Genomic DNA, 17736 nt, shown 5'->3' on the forward strand with positions numbered 1-17736 from the left:
GAGGAGACATCAGGGTGATATTCTAGAAACAGTTGCAGAGGACATGAGAGGGTTGTGATAAATGGAGCATGGGATGTGCAGGGTATGGAGAGAGATGGCAGTCCTGGCATGTGACTTGGGAAGAAGAGTGGTAAGGGAGGTGTCTGAAATGGGCAGGCAGTGGTGGCGACATCAGTCAGCAAGTCTCAAGACCTCAGATATACAGTTGGAGAAAGGGTTGCAGAGAGAAGACAGAGCTTTAGTCCTAAGGAGTTTGAGACCTCAAAGCTTGTTTATACATTCCACTGAGAAAATGCCCAGTTATCATTGACTGAAAAGTGGCCCCTTTCCACAGAGCAGGCCAGCCTTCCTGTCCAGGCACTGGAGGAACCCACTTGAAGCAGTGAGGAAGGAAGGAGCCACCTACTTAAGCAGCCTGAAGAGTGCAGTAAGCCCTGGTCTTAGATGAAGACTCAGATGTTTCAGCCAGATCCCCTCCTTTTTCATCCCAGAGAGAGATCAGTGTACTTTCCAGAGAGCCTGAGCAGGACCCAAGGCAGAGGCTGAAATTTCTGGACCAATTATGTGAGATGGGGCTTGATGAGAAGAGTTGGGCAGGAAGAACCCATGTAGAGAGCATGGACCTACACAGGATGAGCAGTCAGACTGTCTTGATGCCAAGTGTCCTGCACTGCTGGCATAGGAAGCTGTCAATCCTCCTTACAGTGATACAGTTGGTCTCTGGGTCAGATATGGGACAAAGTCAGTAGGAGGCTAGTGAGAATAGAGTGTGAGGGACCAAGAACAGTAGCTACCAGGATCAGAAAAGTTCAGGGACCCAGGCAGCCAGTACCACTGTTGAAACTCTGCTTCTTCACAGTACTTTGTCTATATCCCAATTGCAATAAACATTATAAACTACCATGACTATTTGTTTGACTTTCTGGACTATGAAATACTTAAGGCAGAGATTTTGAAAGGCAGTGGTTAATAGTATCCACTCTGGAGCTATACAGCATAGATTCAAATTCCAGCTGTAAATGTCACTAGCTGTGTGATCTCAAACAAGTTTCTAAACTTTTCTGTATCTTAGTTTTTTCATCTGTGAAATGAGGATAATAATATTCCTCTTATTATTGGAGTGAAGATTAAGTTGTTTATTAATAATAAAGCAATTAAACCACTGTATAGCATGTAGTAAGTGTTGCATAAGTATTTGCAAAATAAATAAAAGTTTACTCTTGTATTCAGCTTTTGACATGGTGCTAATTTTCAGTGCTTGGTAAGTAATTGTTAAAGTGAAAAATTAAATGATAAGGCTGGGTATATTTGCTGAGTGATAGTTGGAAACCCAACTCCTGGCCCACACTCTGTGACTTCACCTTGCCCCAAGACACCGGCAACTCAGGGACTGAATTGGGTGGATGACCCCAGTGCCCAGCCATGGAGGTAGCAGAGCTGTCACCATGAATTCAGTGGACACACACATTTCAGCCTGTGCATCCCTGTGAATTTTCCACCCCATCGGGTTGCCACAGGAGACAATGGCTGCTGGTCTCCCAGCTCCCACCCCACTGGCCTTCTTTTCTTGATTGGATTCTGAGCGTGGCTGCAGGTAGAATTATAAGGGCTCTGCCAGGACAGTATCTGCAGTGCACAGTCTCTTGAGCACATAATGGGTTCATGATGAAAGAACATAAATCTGGCAGGTGAGGGAGATGGATGTCATCAAAGGCTAAAGCACAAAGCAAAAGGATGAATCCCACTGCTACTCAGACCAAGTCTTCACTTCACATCTAAGGACTTCGTCGACTGAGCCACCTGCCCCACTAGGGTTCTCTCTCCACGCCACTCCACTTTACAGTCCTTACTCTTCCCATTTTCCCCAACATCTACCACCTACAAGATCTGCCACCCACCTGCACCACTGGGCATGCATCACTAATTTGACTTAGTTCCAGAACACAAAGCCTCAGCTCCTGCTACCCCATGTCTAATGGGGAAAGTGACACTTCGTGGGGCTCCAGTGAGAATGAAACGTACTGCATGTGAGAAAGTATTTTTTAAAATGTTTAGTGTTGTGCAAATGCAGCACGATCATTGAAAATTGTATTATTTATATAGCCATAGCCAATGGTTCACTTTTTTCCCCCCTAAATTGACACTCCTTCCCCACCATGGAATATTTCAGTTTGTATAAAACTAAATACGTGGTTTGTATAAAACTGATAAAGTTCAATTCCATTTTGAATCAGAGTAGGTACAGCTATATATTTTGTGAGTCAACATAAAGCAGTTTTAGTGGTGTCTTATACTGGCAAACACTATGTAATGGAAGGCTAATATTCATGTAAAAATGACATGAACTAGAGGCTCCCAAACAGGACTCTAGATCTGAGTCTGCCTTTCTGTTTATCTTTTTAAAATCCTGGTATGTGTACTTACCCTGCCTACTTTGTACATGGAGTAGTGTTGAGGAATAAAGTAGCAATGTATGTGGGTAAAATTGCTTTATAAACTGTACTATAAACATTGTAAAGATAATACATGTATCTATGTTCATATGCCCTTCTTTTTTCAAATATTTCTATTTTTGCTCCCCTTTTGTTTGTTTTTTATTTTTTCCTTTTTTTTTTGACAACTGGAACATATCAATCAGACCGATTAACTAAGTTTAAGACAACATTTAAAATTTACTATATAATAGCCAGGACTTGAAAACAGTACAGATATCCTCACTCCATCTCTCTCTCTTACACACACACGCTTTTGAAACGCTGATGCTTGCTGTCCAAAAGGAGTCAAATACTTAGCCTGAATGAGAGCAAAACAATAAAATCTTTCCCCTGCAGTGTTTATTTTGACCTATAATGTAATTGAACTTTGCCACCTGAGTGGGGAATAGGAGTAAGCCCTTGATAGGATTAGAAAGCTTATCTAAGAGTTTTTGCTTAATAACCTGATTGTTGAAATCTGTATTGGTTTTTCAAACACCGCACCTCCTGTGACCTTTCGCCACCCACCAGAATGGCTTCCTGGAGGTTCTCTGTTCAGAGTGGTGTCAGATTGTATTCAGTACAGTATTTTGGGTCTACCATGTTTTATTTTTCTAAGAGAAATTAATATTAAGGTTTAAGGATTCGAGGTTGGATTAAAGTGTGACTGCGATCATAGGGATGCTGGCATGACTCAAGCCTTAATGTACAACATGATATTGGACTGGACAACAGAACACCCGGATATCATCCGAGTATAATTGTTACTTAGCTGTGTGAGCTTGAGTAAGTCATGCACATTCTCTGAGCCTCAGTTTCATGAGTGTCTGCAAAATAGAAAGAACAGATAGTATTAGCCCCACCTATTTCAGATTTGCTGTGAGTGCCATACAAGATCCTATCTTTGTTAACCAGACCCTGGAAACAAATCCAGAAGTCTATGAAAACACCCACACTTGCTAATAAAGAAAATGATTACTTTGAAAGCCTCTCCTACTAGAGAAGGGAATTGTCATGATGCATAATTCAGTTTTCAGAGAAACTGAGGACAAGTATTGACCAGTTTTATTCTTGATAACAGCTAGAATTACTGCCTAAAAAGAGAGAAGTGCCAGACACGATGGCTCACGCCTGTAATCCCAGCACTTTGGGAGACCAAGGCGGGCGGACCTGAAGTCAGGAGTTTGAGACCAGCCTGGCCAATGTGGCAAAACCCCATCTCTACTAAAAAATAAAACATAAACAAAAAACAAACAAACAAACAAATAAAAAATTAGCTGGGCGTGGTGGCACACACCTGTAGTCCCAGCTACTCGGGAGGTTGAGGCAGGAGAATCACTTGAATCCAGGAGGCGGAGGTTGTGGTGAGCCAAGATCACACCGCTGTACTCCAGCCTGGGTGACAGAGTGATACTCTTGTCACCAAAAAAACAAAAAAGAGAGAGAAGAGGAGCATGCTCCCAATTTTTCTCCAACTTTACCTATGAATCAAAAATATAATTCTCTTTTAGATTTTTTTCCATGCATTTCATGCATTGAGGGTAGCTATGAAGTAGAAGGGGTCTATTGATACAACAATGAACAACAAGGAACGTTTAGTGAAGTTTTGAAGATACAGTAGTATGCTTCCTGAATTGTGGGACTGAGATGGGTCCTGCAGAGCACTTTCCTGGCTCTGCCTGGGTTAGAAAGATTTTATCCTCAGGGGGATTCATGTTGGCAACACTACTAGGTAGACTGGAATTCTGGATGGGTCTCTCCCAGGCCTGTTTTCTGTCCTCTGTCTAAGGCAGATGCCCAAACCATTACCTCTGGTGAAGACTCTGCTTGCCTGTAAGAGTCACATAGATTCCTTCCCTCGAGACACCTCTTCTCTGACACCACATGTGCTCATCATGCTACCAGCTCCTCTGGGCCTGGCCACTGCCCTGAGTGTGTGTGTTTGTGTTTTGCGTGCACTGTCTCAAGGATCTTACAACATGTGGGAAGAGGCAGGCCTGTGGCCAAGTGTAGCCTTCTGGCTGCAGTAACAAATGCTTATTTAGCCACGGTGGGATCCCAGGAGAGAGTGACAGGTGGTGAATATGTTGAATAATAAGCCACTGTAGTTTTTTTTCCTTTTCAGACTATCTGGTATTCCTTTCTCAGTCACTTCTTTCTAGCTTCCCTGCCTCAGCCCCAAGACAACTGCCAAGGGGAGAACCAAGTATAATGGATAGTATTCAATTTTGAAATCACAAGAACTGTGTTTGAATTCTGGTTCCACACATTGCCAGCTCTGTAACTGTGGACAATTCACCTAAGTTCTCTAAATCTCAGATTCTTCACCCGCAAAATGTCAATTGTAAAGATTGAATATGAACACATAGTGAAAACTCCTGGCCCTTGATATGAACTCAATAAAGCTTAAAACAACAATAATAAAGTGATCCTTCAGAATACCATCATTATAGTTTAACAACCTTTTTCACTTGCAGAAATAATAGGAGAGTGGTTCACCCACCATCTGTATGAAGTGGATGAATGCTTGCATCAGCCCTTTGCAAACAGACTGATCGATGGAGCCAGTGATCAGGAAAATTGAATTCCACTGAATACACATTGCTGTCTGCCTGGCATCATCATATTTCAATGAAGTGGAATTGTAAATAGTGGGAGGTGTTTTTGATGAGCTATGTGTTTGGGAATAGGGGATTTTGAAATGTCATTCTGAGCTCAAATTAATCAAATTTTGAATGACAGAGTTTGGAGAAACAAGTTCAATAGCATCTAAGTGGGGAATAAAGGAGAATTTAGCCTGAGCCATAAAAGAGCCACAAACAGTAACGACTCCTTCATGCTCCCTTGAAACTTAGGGGGGAAATAAAAGCCTATATTATATTCTTTCTATGTCATTCATTCTCCAAAGATTTATTTAGAGTATGCTATGTGCCAAGACTTGTGCCCAGAAAACGGGGATGCATGGAGATAGGCCCTTCTATCAGAAAACCCACAGTTTAGTGGGCGTAGAGAATGCTTAAAAAGAATTCTGATAATGGATGCGGCCTCTCTGCTCATTATAGGTATGGTTAAATCTGGCCTTAACACACATTCCACAACCCGTGATAGTCTAAAGCCCTCTCTAAGGTTTCCGTGAGAGCCCTCTGCTTATTCTTGTCTTTATGCCAGTGCTCAGATGACCTGTTTTTCCCTGCAATTCCCTGGACACAGACCCACTAGCTGTGCCCTAAGAAATCTACTCTTATAGACTATTTTGTAATAATTTTATAGAATACACTCAGGATTTTGAGAAAATCATAGTGTAGGTCATATTGCAGAGTGGATGACTTCCTTTCTTCTCTCTGGAATGCTTAGCAATCCCTCTTTGATTTTGAAAATGCATTTCTGAACTGGTTTTTACTCCTCTTGGTATGAAATTTTGCCCCAAGCACTCATATTTTTTCCCACAAGAAGTTCTTACAGCTGCTGTGGCATCCCCTCTCCCTCGACTTGTTACACAGATGAAATGTCATAACATGTGAGGTTAGTGCTATTAGAGAATCAAGAGAAAAAGGGTCCATCTACCTGAGCCTGGGATAGTCAGAGGTGGCTGCTCAAGGGAGGAGAACTCTGCATGAGTTCCAGCAGGATAAGTCGGCAAGAGTAAGAAAAACGCTGTGGCAGGAGCAAATGGCAAAACAGTTTGAAAGACAGTGGCACGTGTGATCCTCTTTTTCCAAGACAAGGAGGAGCTATCCCAGGTGTCCTGCAGGCTTGAACAGAGTGGCGAGTAGCACATCAGTGCCAAATGGAGACAGGTAAGAGGTATCAGGGCATCAGGAAAAATCCAAACAAAACCAGGAAACTTGCTGAGTGGACTCAGCTAAAGAATTTGAAAGAGAAGAAATTCCAAGATAGAAGGCATGGGATGGAAACCAGATTAGGGAGAATATTTGAAGGGATTTGGGGGAAAGTGGATCTAGAGCAGTGGTTCTCAATCTGGCTGCACATTGAAATCACCAGGCAAGCTTCCAAAACCCCAGTGCCTGGGTCCACCTGGGGATTCCTACTTAATTGGTCAGGGGTTTGACCTGGGCATCAGGATGATTGAAAGCTTTCCAAGCGATTCTAATATGCTTCCAAGGTTGAGAGCTACTCTTCCAAGACGTATCCAAAGGTGATGCTAATAATAGTAGCAGCTTATTTTAAACAACTGATGCTTCTGTCATGCTTGGAGACAGGGGAGAAGGGAAAGAAAGGGGATTTGGACATTTTTAGGACATAGGTCTAACCTAGACAGTTTTGATAGCCATGAACCAAAGCCAGGTTTTCTATTTAATATATAATTCTATAGCAATATTTTTCCAAGTATGATCATTGAATGACTTCACCAAAATCACCTGAGAATACTCACTAAAATGCATGTTTCAGGATCACCCCTCAAAATCATTTGAAGTGAGATGAGACTGAAAATCCACATCTTTAACAAACTCCATAGGTGAGTCTCATGTACATTAGAGTTCAGGAATCACTATTCTATGGTAGATAATATATTTTATATTGTAGAGGATAACATATGACACTAACAAGAATAAAGCCACCTTTAACTGAGCACATACTATGTCCAAATGCTATGTACACAAGATTATTTCATCTTATCCTTAGATAAATAATTTGAAGTGGGTATTTTTATCTTTGCTTTACAGATGAAGGTCAGAGAAGTTAAATACTTACACAGAATCATGGAGCTACTCTGCACTGTCACCTCTGACTGTGTCCCAGGCTCAGGTGGGGATGGACCCTTTTTCTCTTGACTCTCTAACAGCACTAACCTCACATGTTACGACCTTTAATCTTTGTAACAAGTCGAGGGAGAGGGGATGCCATGACAGCTATAAGAACTTCTTATGGGAAAAAATAAGAGTGCTTGGGGTAAAAGTTTATACCATGGAGTGGCAACACCAGACTTCAAACCATAATCTAACTCCAAAGCTACAGTATTCTAACCCTGGTCATATTCAAATCTCTGTCAGCAAGGCCACAGTAAGCATCTGGAACGTGAGGCATATGAGCTTTCCGATAGGTAAATGTATTGATGTTTAAGGAGGGTGATCCCCCCTAATTCCACTTTTACTGATGCTCTGACTATAATAACCCCTCTGTTCATAGCAGCGTGTAAGACATTGTCTACTCTGGTGCAGTTTAGGCAAGAGACGTACTTGTGGAGCACCTGCTGAAGGTACAGGGAGGCAGAGGCTTCCAAGTCATTTATGTTTTCTGAAAGGGTCCATCTCTCTTCTAGGCAAGCAAAGCCAGAGGTCCCTTTTCAATTTTGTGCAACAGATGTTTTTATATGAATGGATATAGCAACTCAGGGCACACCAGTAAATGCTCAAGAATCCAGCCCCTGGTGGGCTGGCTGCAGGAGTCCTCTGACACAGTGGCACTGGCTCAGTGGCTGGCTTTCTACTGTGGCATGCAGCCAAACCCCACCCAGTCCTCCCTTCTGGTCTATGTGTCTCTGGTTCTTCACGGAAAGCCAGTTTTGCCCCTCACCCCTCTCTGTTTGGGCCTTTGCTGTGCTTTTTCCATTTTCCTCTGTCCTGTCTTCTCTGTAAGGACAGGGATCCCATCTTCCATGAGCAGCCTTTTCCCAGACACTCTGCCCACCTGCTGTGACCCTTGCTGCTACAATTTGCCTAGACTGCTGTCTATTCCCCTGGCAGCTGTGGTGAAATGGAAAAAGCCCTGGAGTTGGAGCCAGAAGATCCATTTGTGCATTGGTTCTGCAGCGTGGCCTTGGTTATGCCATTTTGCTTATCTAAGCATTTACTCAGAAATCAGAATATAATTCACCACATTATCCAGATACAATTCTTTACCCATGTTCCCAAACTTTCTTTTATAAACTGAAATAGGGGTGACCCTACTGCTTCATCCTAAACCTGTGCACTTCATTAGCAAAGTCTTATATCCAGGTCTCTGTTGGAGGAAAGAATGTTCTTGCTCCTCTCATAAACTCTGTCAGCTTTGGGAGGCAGAGGCGGGCAGATCACCTGAGGTCGGGAGTTCGAGACCAGCCTGACCAATGGGAGGCTGAGCCGGGAGAACCGCTTGAAGCCGGGAAGTGGAGGTTGCAGTGAGCCGAGATCACACCATTACACTCTAGCTTGGACAACAAGAGTGAAACTCTGTCTCAAAAAATATTTATAAAATAAAATAAATAAACTCAGTCAGGCTGCATCAGACCAGTAACTCCTCCTGTCTTAATGGAGGATGATAGGAAGCATTTCCTCTCCAGCTACTTCCACTTCCAAAAAGAAGAAAATTGACAAATTACAGTAGAAAGCCAGCCACTGAGCCAGTGCCACTGTGTCAGAGGACTTCTCAGCCAGCCCACCAGGGGCTGGATTCTCGAGCATTTACTGGTGTGCCCTGAGTTGCTATATCTATTCGTAAAAAAAAATCTGTTGCGTAGAATTGGAAAGGGACCTCTGGCTTTGCTTGCCTGGGAGAGCAATGGACCCTTTCAGAAAATATAAATGACTTGGAAGCCTCTGCCTCCCTGTACCTTCAGCAGAGACACCAAGTAAGCCCAGTTTCCTTGCGGCCTGGCTTATTCTACCTAGTCCAAGCTACAGCCATATGCTGTGTTCTCTCTTGCTTTTTTGCCCGAAGTCCAGGAAATGTCTGGCTCCAGGCCAGATTGGCCAGCTTTGTTGGTCTTCAGCTTAACTTATTAAATGAGCTTAAGGTCCCTCTGGGGCCTAATTCTCTTTCTCTCTCCATGGGTATTTCTAAATGTATTAGTCCCAGATTTGGTGCTTAGGAAGGTAGTCAATAGGCCTAAATTACATTCTCTGAATCAGGTTTGACCAGATAGCCCCTTATCATGGATTACAGGCCCCAGCCTCAGTGGCAAAGTGGCAATTTTCTTCCCATGCTGTTGCAATTTACTGTGTGTTCAGCAACATCCAAGAAACCTGTGCTGAAGACAAGAGCCAGGCATTCCTGCGGCATGGGCCACAATATCCTCATTATGCATCCAAAGCTTCTTTCTTTATTCCTAACCATGTACGTATGTTCACCTCCACCACATCCCCAAGTCTCATTCTGACTGCAGACTTGAGATGCTGTTGTTGTTTTGTTTTGTTTTCTTTTTTTTTTTAAATCTTCCCCATCCCCAGCTATTCGGTCAGTGCCTGGAACATAGCAAGGGCTCACTGTTACTTGATGGGTTAAATAATGCCTGAACCTACTAACAACTCTAGTGAACACAATGCACACACACACACAGACACACACACTTACCATCATCATCAAAGGACAAAACAAGAAAAAAATTGATGCTAAGGGAATTTGGACCTCATGTTGTCATTTCTCAACTGACTGATTTTGGTTGATTAAAATCATGAGGAGTCCAAAAGTGGAAGAATTCGTCATATTTGACGTTGGCATATTTTAACCAATTTTAAAGATTGCTTCCGCATCAGCAACTTGACCAATTTACATGTACTTAGGTAATGAAGAAGAAAAGATGCAGACACTGAACGTGAGAAGCAGAATAACCAGTAGGGAGGAGAGAGGAGGGGCCATCCTGAAAGAAAGAGGAGAAAAAAATAAGAGGAAAGGAGGAAAGGAAAATCATGTAAGACAATGAAAATAAGAGAGTAATGAAAGAGAAGACAACAGAGTAGATAAATGTCTCATCATTCAGATTAAGAATGATAGAGCAGCAAAGGAATTTTAGATTGCTAATGTGTGGAAGAAGAAACAAAGGTAAAGAGGAAACACATTATCCTATGTTACTCACGGTGTCAGGGCTGGAGTGCAGGTCTCCTGGTGACATAGTGTAGTGCTCTTTTCCCTAAATCAGGGTAGTACTGTGGTACATCATAACTTTTTTTTCAGTGTTACCAGTTCCTCATGTATGGTAAGTGCATGCACAATAATTGTTTGTGGAATGAAGAATATGATGGAACATGCTGGCATAGTAAGAAATCATTTGTATTATTATTGGACCATTAGCTTTTATTTTTTAAGGCAAAGAACTTTAAAATGCATATGTTTCATTGCCCCTCCACAGTGCTTTTCTGCTGTGCTTTACCAGGCACTCCTCTCTCATCCTTGTCACAGACTTCCTAATATCTTGAAGCTCCTTATTCATTTCTCCTTTTATCTATTGTGATTGTCACTTTTTACCTTGTGGTATCCACCCCTCTTTCTATCCATCTTGTTTTCCTTACTGATTGTAAATCCTTTGAGATGAGAGATCTCATCCTGTTGTCTATGATACGGGGTCAACTGCATTGAATTAGGAGAGGTGGTAGAGAGCCAGCTTTGACCCTGTTAAAACTGAAGGTCAGTTTCCTCATCCATAAAATGCTGATAAGTAGTTTCTGGATTCTCCATCTCAGAGGATGCTGATGGAATTCACTTGCAACATTGTGAACTGCTACAACAGTTCATTTGAATGTTCTAAACGAGAAGAGTGTGGTTGCTGTTGACGTCTGCTTCCCTTGCAGCACTTAGCATAAGTTAACCACCCTGCAGGCACATTTTTGTTGAATGAACAACATAGCAATCACATTAGCATCTTCCATTTTAAACTGGCCCCTTCTCCTTCCAAAATTAACAGAACTTTCTGTTTTCCAAAGCTTTGGTGATGAATTCCAAAACTTCATTTGTATTTCTTTTTTTAGTTGAGAAAACTTCTTATAAATGCTTTTGGGTCACTCCATTCTCTTCCCATAATTCTTGGACAAAAATACTGGATCAAGCCCCTCAAAGATCCTTAGCCTATGCAAGGCAAAGGCATATATATTCCAGGCACTTTAGATGCACCATCAAATTGGTACCTCACCATGATTATGTGAGAGAAGCACTATTATTAGTTCCATTACACATGAGAAAATTGAAACTAATTTACCCAAGTTGCTTTTCTCTGTTCATGTGAAAATTTATAAAACATATGGAATACAAACACCATCTTCTATCCCCACTTCCCTGACAACTGTGATATATTATCTGAGATCATTGATTTGGCTAATAAAAAAGGATCAGAATCATGGAATCATGTATTTTATTTCCTTCTCAAGTCTGATTTTTTTACCACTGATTTTTTTTGTGTGTGTGGTGTGTTGTCATCCGATATCTTCCCAGCTTGACTTGGTAGAAGTGACCACATCCTCAAACTTAGCCTTCATGGAAAATCCAGTCAAGTTTCCATGCAGAGACTTTTGAAATACTGCACTCTCAGTCAAAGGGGGCTAGAAAGACTTTGTTTTATTAAGTCAAGCTGTTCCTATTACTGCTGTAACAAATTACCACAAACGTCATGTCTTGAAACAATACATTAATTCTTTTACATTTCTGGAGGCCAGAAGTCTAAAATCAAGGGATTGGCAGAACTGTGTTCTCTTGGGAGACTCTGGAAGACATTGTGTTTCCTTGCCTCTTCCAACCTCTAGAGGTGCCTTCCTTGCGTACTTTGTCTCACGGCCCCTTCTGTTTTCAAAATGTGTCATTCCAATATCTGCTTCCATCTTCAAATCACATTCTCCTCTTCGTGGTCAAATTTCTCTCTGCCTCCCTGTTTATAAGGACAGTTGTGATTGCATTTAGGATAATCCAGGATCCCTATCTCAAGGTCCTTAATTTAAATATATTTGCAAAGTCTCTTTTTGCCATAAAAGGTAACATTCACAAATGCTAGGGATTAGGATCTGATTATCTTTGGCAACCATTATTCAGTATACCACCCCACCCAGGAATGTTATAAAGAAGCATATAATGTCTTCATTGAGATTCTGTGTTGATAAAAAGAGAATCCTTTCACATATCCATTCTATGAAGGAGCTTAGGGTAAAAAAAAAAAAAAAAAAAAAAGTATACCACCTATTCACTGTGGTAATTCCTATACCTTAATATTTACATAAAAAATGTTCCTGGGGTCATGATATTTCTGGGGGCACCTACCAAAAGCAACTGCAATGCTTTTCTGCAGGGACACTTTCACAACCCAGACCACATCTAATTTCTACCCATCTCCATATTATCATTGAAAATGTGCTCACACTCAAAAATTATAGAATGTACATGAAAAAAATGAGAGTAAACAGATACAAAAAATGAGAGTTTGCATGCTAAGAGCTTGAGAGAAAGACATCTAATGCAGACTACAAAATAAATGTTTAAAATAATTAAAGGTGTGAAATTAACAATAAAATAGTAAGAAAAAATAATACTTCATGAAAACAGAATAGGCAGATTTGAGAAAGAGCCAAATAGTACATACAGAAACAAAAAAAATAAAATTATTGAAACCAAAAATTTGCCAGACAGTTTAGAGAGGAGACTAAACACAGTTATAGAGAGAATTAGTGCACAGAAGACAGATTTTGGATATTAGAATGCAGACAACATTCTTTTAGTAGGAGTTTAAAGAAACGGCTGAGAATTTTTTATAGTTGCAGAGAGGTATGAAACTTTAGATTGGAGATTTACAATACATTCAGAGCAGCAAAAAGAAAAACGAATTTATACCTATGAGGTGGGAGAATAGAGCCTGGAGGCAAGGAACCTAAGGACTTCCTAGACCTAAATCAAACAGAAACACTTCAGCTATGACAGGAAATATCCTCTTCATTTACATAGAGTGTATACCAAGTAAATAACTTTGTAACTTCACTTCAGCCTCTTCATTTACATAGGACAAATACCAAGTAACCAATGAAAGTCTCTAGAGGGTATTTAAACCCCAGAAAATTCTGTAACCAGACCTTTGAGCTGCTTGCTCAGGCCTGCTCCCACCCTGTGGAGTCTGCTTTCATTTTCAATAAATCTCCGCTTTTGTTGCTTCATTCTTTCCTTGCTTTGTCTGTGCATTTTGTCCAATTCTTTGTTTAAAAGGCCAAGAACCTGGACACCCTCCACCAGTAACACCTAGATACTTTGAAACGAAAATACAGAACAAAACAAGGAAAAGATCTTAAAATTTACCAGAGAGAAAAGAGGAATTATACACAACGAAACAAACTGGACAAACAACAGACTTCTTAGTAGCAAACCTAGAAACCTGAAGACAATAGAATATTATCTTCAATGTGTTAGAGAAATTATATGCAAGAAAAAAGATAAGAAAATGTATAAATAATATGCATCTAAATCCAAAGAAGCACAACATATTAAAAAATAACAATGACTGATTGGGATGCTTAAAAGAGGTAGAATTAAACTGTTGACAATTCCAAATACATGGAATTTAGGATGAGGGTTATGGAATTATTGGTGGTTTTACACACTGATGTGAGAAAGATTTTGATTAAATGAAGATCATTTTTAATGTTAAGTAGGCATATTAACAATTTAAGGGTAACACCTAAAAGAAAAGAGATACAAGGTATAATTCCAACCAGTAGAGGAAAAAATAAAGAATAGCATTCAATGAATTGAATGGAAAATGAATATTTCATATTTAATAAAAATATTAACAATAATCACATAAGAACACTATACACCAATCTCAGGATGACAGTTACTTATTAGGATGGCCACTTGAGGGTTTGGAATTCTGCTGGAATTTAATGTCATATTAAGAGGGGGATGGCAGAGTAAATATGTCCGAAAGTTAACATTTTATACTAACGAGGTGTAAGTTTTATGGAATTCAAATAGTTTGATATATTATTCACTCTATTTTAAAACCACATGACAACTAAATGAAAAGAAGCGAATAGCACCAGATTAGGAATTAAAATGTCTGAATCAGGTTCAGGCTCTGACCTTAACCTGCTATCTGACCTTGGACATCACTAACCTCTTTTGTATCTCACTGTCCTCTATTGTAAAATTAATGTCCTAGGGTAGATAATCTTTTAGTCACAACTCTGGAGTTTGATGACTCTCCAGTCGTTGCTCCATTTTGATTTGCTCCTTGAACCACAGAGCTGAAAGGAAATGCAAAACCTCTTATTGTATAGAGGTTTAGATTAGACGATCCCTGTATTTCCTCCGAGCTGAAAACTGAAGCGCAGTTTTCCTTTCAGCAGAAAACTGAAGTCCAGAAAGGAGGCATGTTTTTTGCAGCATCACACAGAGCTCAAGTGAACAAAGAACTGTTATCCTAATCTACATTCAGGCTGTTTCTTCACGCTCTGAGGCTTTATCTGTCTCTCAGTGGTGGTCTGAGGACAAAGGAGAGAATGTCCACAGTAGGGAAGGCACCAGAATAGATAAGGACAACCTATTAGCACCGGGGTAAATGAGACTCAATATTAGCCTTTATTAAGTCAAGCTGAGAAGTTGAATGCAGGGGGCGTTTTATATGTCAGCACCGTACCAATTATGAATGGACTGATTAATAAATAAACAAACAAATACTAGGAAATCAGGCCTGTTTTAGTGCTTCCAATTCACAGTAACACCCTGTTAACATGAACTCCAAGTATTAACACTAATAACCACACTAATCACAGCATTGAAAACTCCAAATTAATTCAAATGCTGCTCAATAGACCATCACTGCGTCATCACTGCCTGATACTTTTCTATCTGTTCAGATCTCTATGCAGTAATTAAACCCATTAACATGTAAAACTGGCTTTTATTCTCAAGGGGAAAAATGAAAAAGGGAGCTGAATAACAAAAATCCTGGTGATGGAACTGCAACTTCTCACAACTTCAATTACATCCAAATTCTTGGCCTTTTCTTTCTAAAATAGTTGCTCTCCTGCTCCCGGCTTTGCATCCAGACCCACAGTATTTCACACGCACGGAAATATGACATAACTTAATGAAGGGGATGAGCGTAGGTCTTAGAAACAGGAAACTTATACTGAGGTCATGACTCTGCCACATATATATATATATGCACACACACACACACACATATATATGTAAGACCTCGGTTTTATACAGCACATTCTTTCTCTGGCCTTCATCTTCCCCATTTGTGAAATGCGAATGTTGAGTGCTCTCCCAGGCTGATTGTAGGAATCAAATGAGGTGATCAAAGTGAAGGTGTTTGCAAACACTAAAGGACTTTACAAAATGAGCTGTTATTCTTCATGATGTTCAGAAGCTCACAGGAGATTACATTTATTCTGAGTGAGGTGTGGGAACAGGGTAGAATGAGAAAAGTCAATGTAATAAATAAAATGTAAGTATTGTGCACACTAAGACCTACTGAAGAATACCTTTTTAAAGAAAATATGCTCATGACTCTCCTATAAATACAAAATAAATGCATGCCAAAGGCTTTATTTAACTCATTAATTAATGAGGGAATTGGTAGATGTTATAATGAATTCAAAAGCAAACTGGGAGTGTCACACATTTTTAGTCAAATATGGAATGCTGAAATGAATTTACAAAAGGATATAAAAGTCGTCACTATCTACAGGAAAAATATCAGTTGCATTCCATTAGATCCAATTTGCACTTCTATGGACAATAATTATTTGTATTCCTATCAGTTTTCTATAACTTCATTTCTATCTTATGGGGTTGTAAAATAACCTAGTCACAGATACAGAGAGAGCTGGGCACGGTGATGTGGTCCTGTGGCCCCAGCTACTCAGGAGGCTAAAGCAGGAAAACTGCTTGAGCCCAGGAGTTCAAGACCAGCCCAGGCAAAATAGCAAGACTGCCATCTTAAAAGACAAAACACAAGTCAAGGAGAGGCAGAGATAACCTAGGTAGCTGAATGAATCAGGACAGCCATCAAGTGTCAACATTTTTCACGAATATCCCTTACAGACCCTTTATTGTAAAAATCCCAGATCTACTCAAAACAGCTTCCTGAATTCTGGCTTCATTACTTGGCTGGGCTCCAGGATATTTACTCAACTATCCTGGTTTTCCAACTAATTCACTGTGTGGGATAACTTTAAGCAAGCCTCTTCTCCCAGCCAGGTCTCAGATTCCCTGCGTGAAAAATGGTTGCGTCGGATCAGTTGATCATTGGCCTTACATGACAAAACAATGAGAGAGTAGACTGAAGATGCTTTATACAATCGAGATAGTTAATCTCCCCATGAGGCAATAGTTATATTAGTATTATTCGACCACCTTGAACAGAGAAAAAAACATCACATGGCTCTCCAGTTGTTTTACCTCTTAAATACACTTGTTTGGAAAGACAAACAAAATAAGAATTGTCAGGAAGAGACCGTGGAGAGTACTTCTGCATGCTAACGCATAATGGGAATTAATTTTATGCGTCACCTTGGAGGGCGTTTCTGGATGAGACTAACACTTAAATTGGTCAACTTTGAGTAAAGCAGATTATCCTTCAGAATGCTGGTGGACCTCATCCAATCAGTAGATGGCCTGAATGGAAGGAAAAGATCAGTCTCACAAGCTAGAGACAATTCTCCAGCAGACTGCCCTCCCAGTGAAAGCCTGGGAACCCTGATTTGGGGGAGGGAGAAAGGCCTGGTTAGTGGCCCCAGTGGCCACAAAGGGCATCCCATGGAGGCTGGCATTCCTATCAAGGGACCTCAGCTCTGGTTCAGAACCACCACTTCCTCCCTGGGCAGGAGTCACATCAACAGACACTCTTGGCTTTCCTGACAAGTGAGCTATAAGGAAGTGTCAGGGAACTTGAGCACTGAATGGCAGGGATAGAGAAAGGGTCATGCCCAATCATAAAGCTCCTGAAAGAAGAAACGACCTCCTAAGATAAGGCTTAGTGCCCACCCTTGCTGAGACTCAGAAGGAAGATACAGTAGTATCATAGAAAATTCTGTAATATCATTTACTGAGTCCTGCTGATGTGCCAGGAGCTGTGCTAGGTACACTCTACATAAATTGCCACACATGATCATCTCAACTGTGCTGAAAGCTAAAAGCATCATTCTCATTCAACAGATGAGGAAACTAAGCTCAGCGTAGGAAAATAATTTCCCCTAAATCACCACGCTCTGGGAAAACAAGTCCCAGGGAGAGTATGGCTGAAGACCAAGGGCCATCAAGGCAGAGACTAAGGACACCAGTGAACACCCACCACACAAACTCGGGCAAAGAGGTGGGGTGGCAAGAGATTAGGAGACAGGTCAGGCACGCAGACTTGGATGGGGGCCAGCATGTCTATCTGTCCCTCCAAAAAATTCACTGCCGTTCATTATAAATGGGTGGTCACCAGCAACATGTCACCTCCTCCTAATTAAACCTTATCAGTCAGCCAAGGAAGAAGTTATGGTTGGTTCGATAAAGCACTTGTGGGCCCAGCCAACTAAGAGCAGAGCAGTTTACCAGTAATTGACGGCTTTAATTTGCTAAC

General features: G+C 40.8%; 1 long non-coding RNA gene across 5 annotated transcripts in view; it reads left to right on the forward strand.

Moving 5' to 3' along the window:
* The window catches only part of LOC105470892 (uncharacterized), a 313903-nt gene that overhangs the window by 160165 nt on the left and 136002 nt on the right, over positions 1 to 17736 (forward strand). Inside the window, exon 3 of one of the 5 annotated variants that reach the window (XR_011619551.1) lies at positions 4952 to 8778. The exons of 3 other annotated variants lie outside the window; for them this stretch is intronic. This is a non-coding gene — a long non-coding RNA (uncharacterized lncRNA). One more of the 5 variants, XR_980841.3, reaches the window with a different exon arrangement.

The sequence above is a fragment of the Macaca nemestrina genome, chromosome 2, assembly GCF_043159975.1.
Source record: "Macaca nemestrina isolate mMacNem1 chromosome 2, mMacNem.hap1, whole genome shotgun sequence".
NCBI classification, from domain to species: Eukaryota; Metazoa; Chordata; class Mammalia; order Primates; family Cercopithecidae; genus Macaca; species Macaca nemestrina.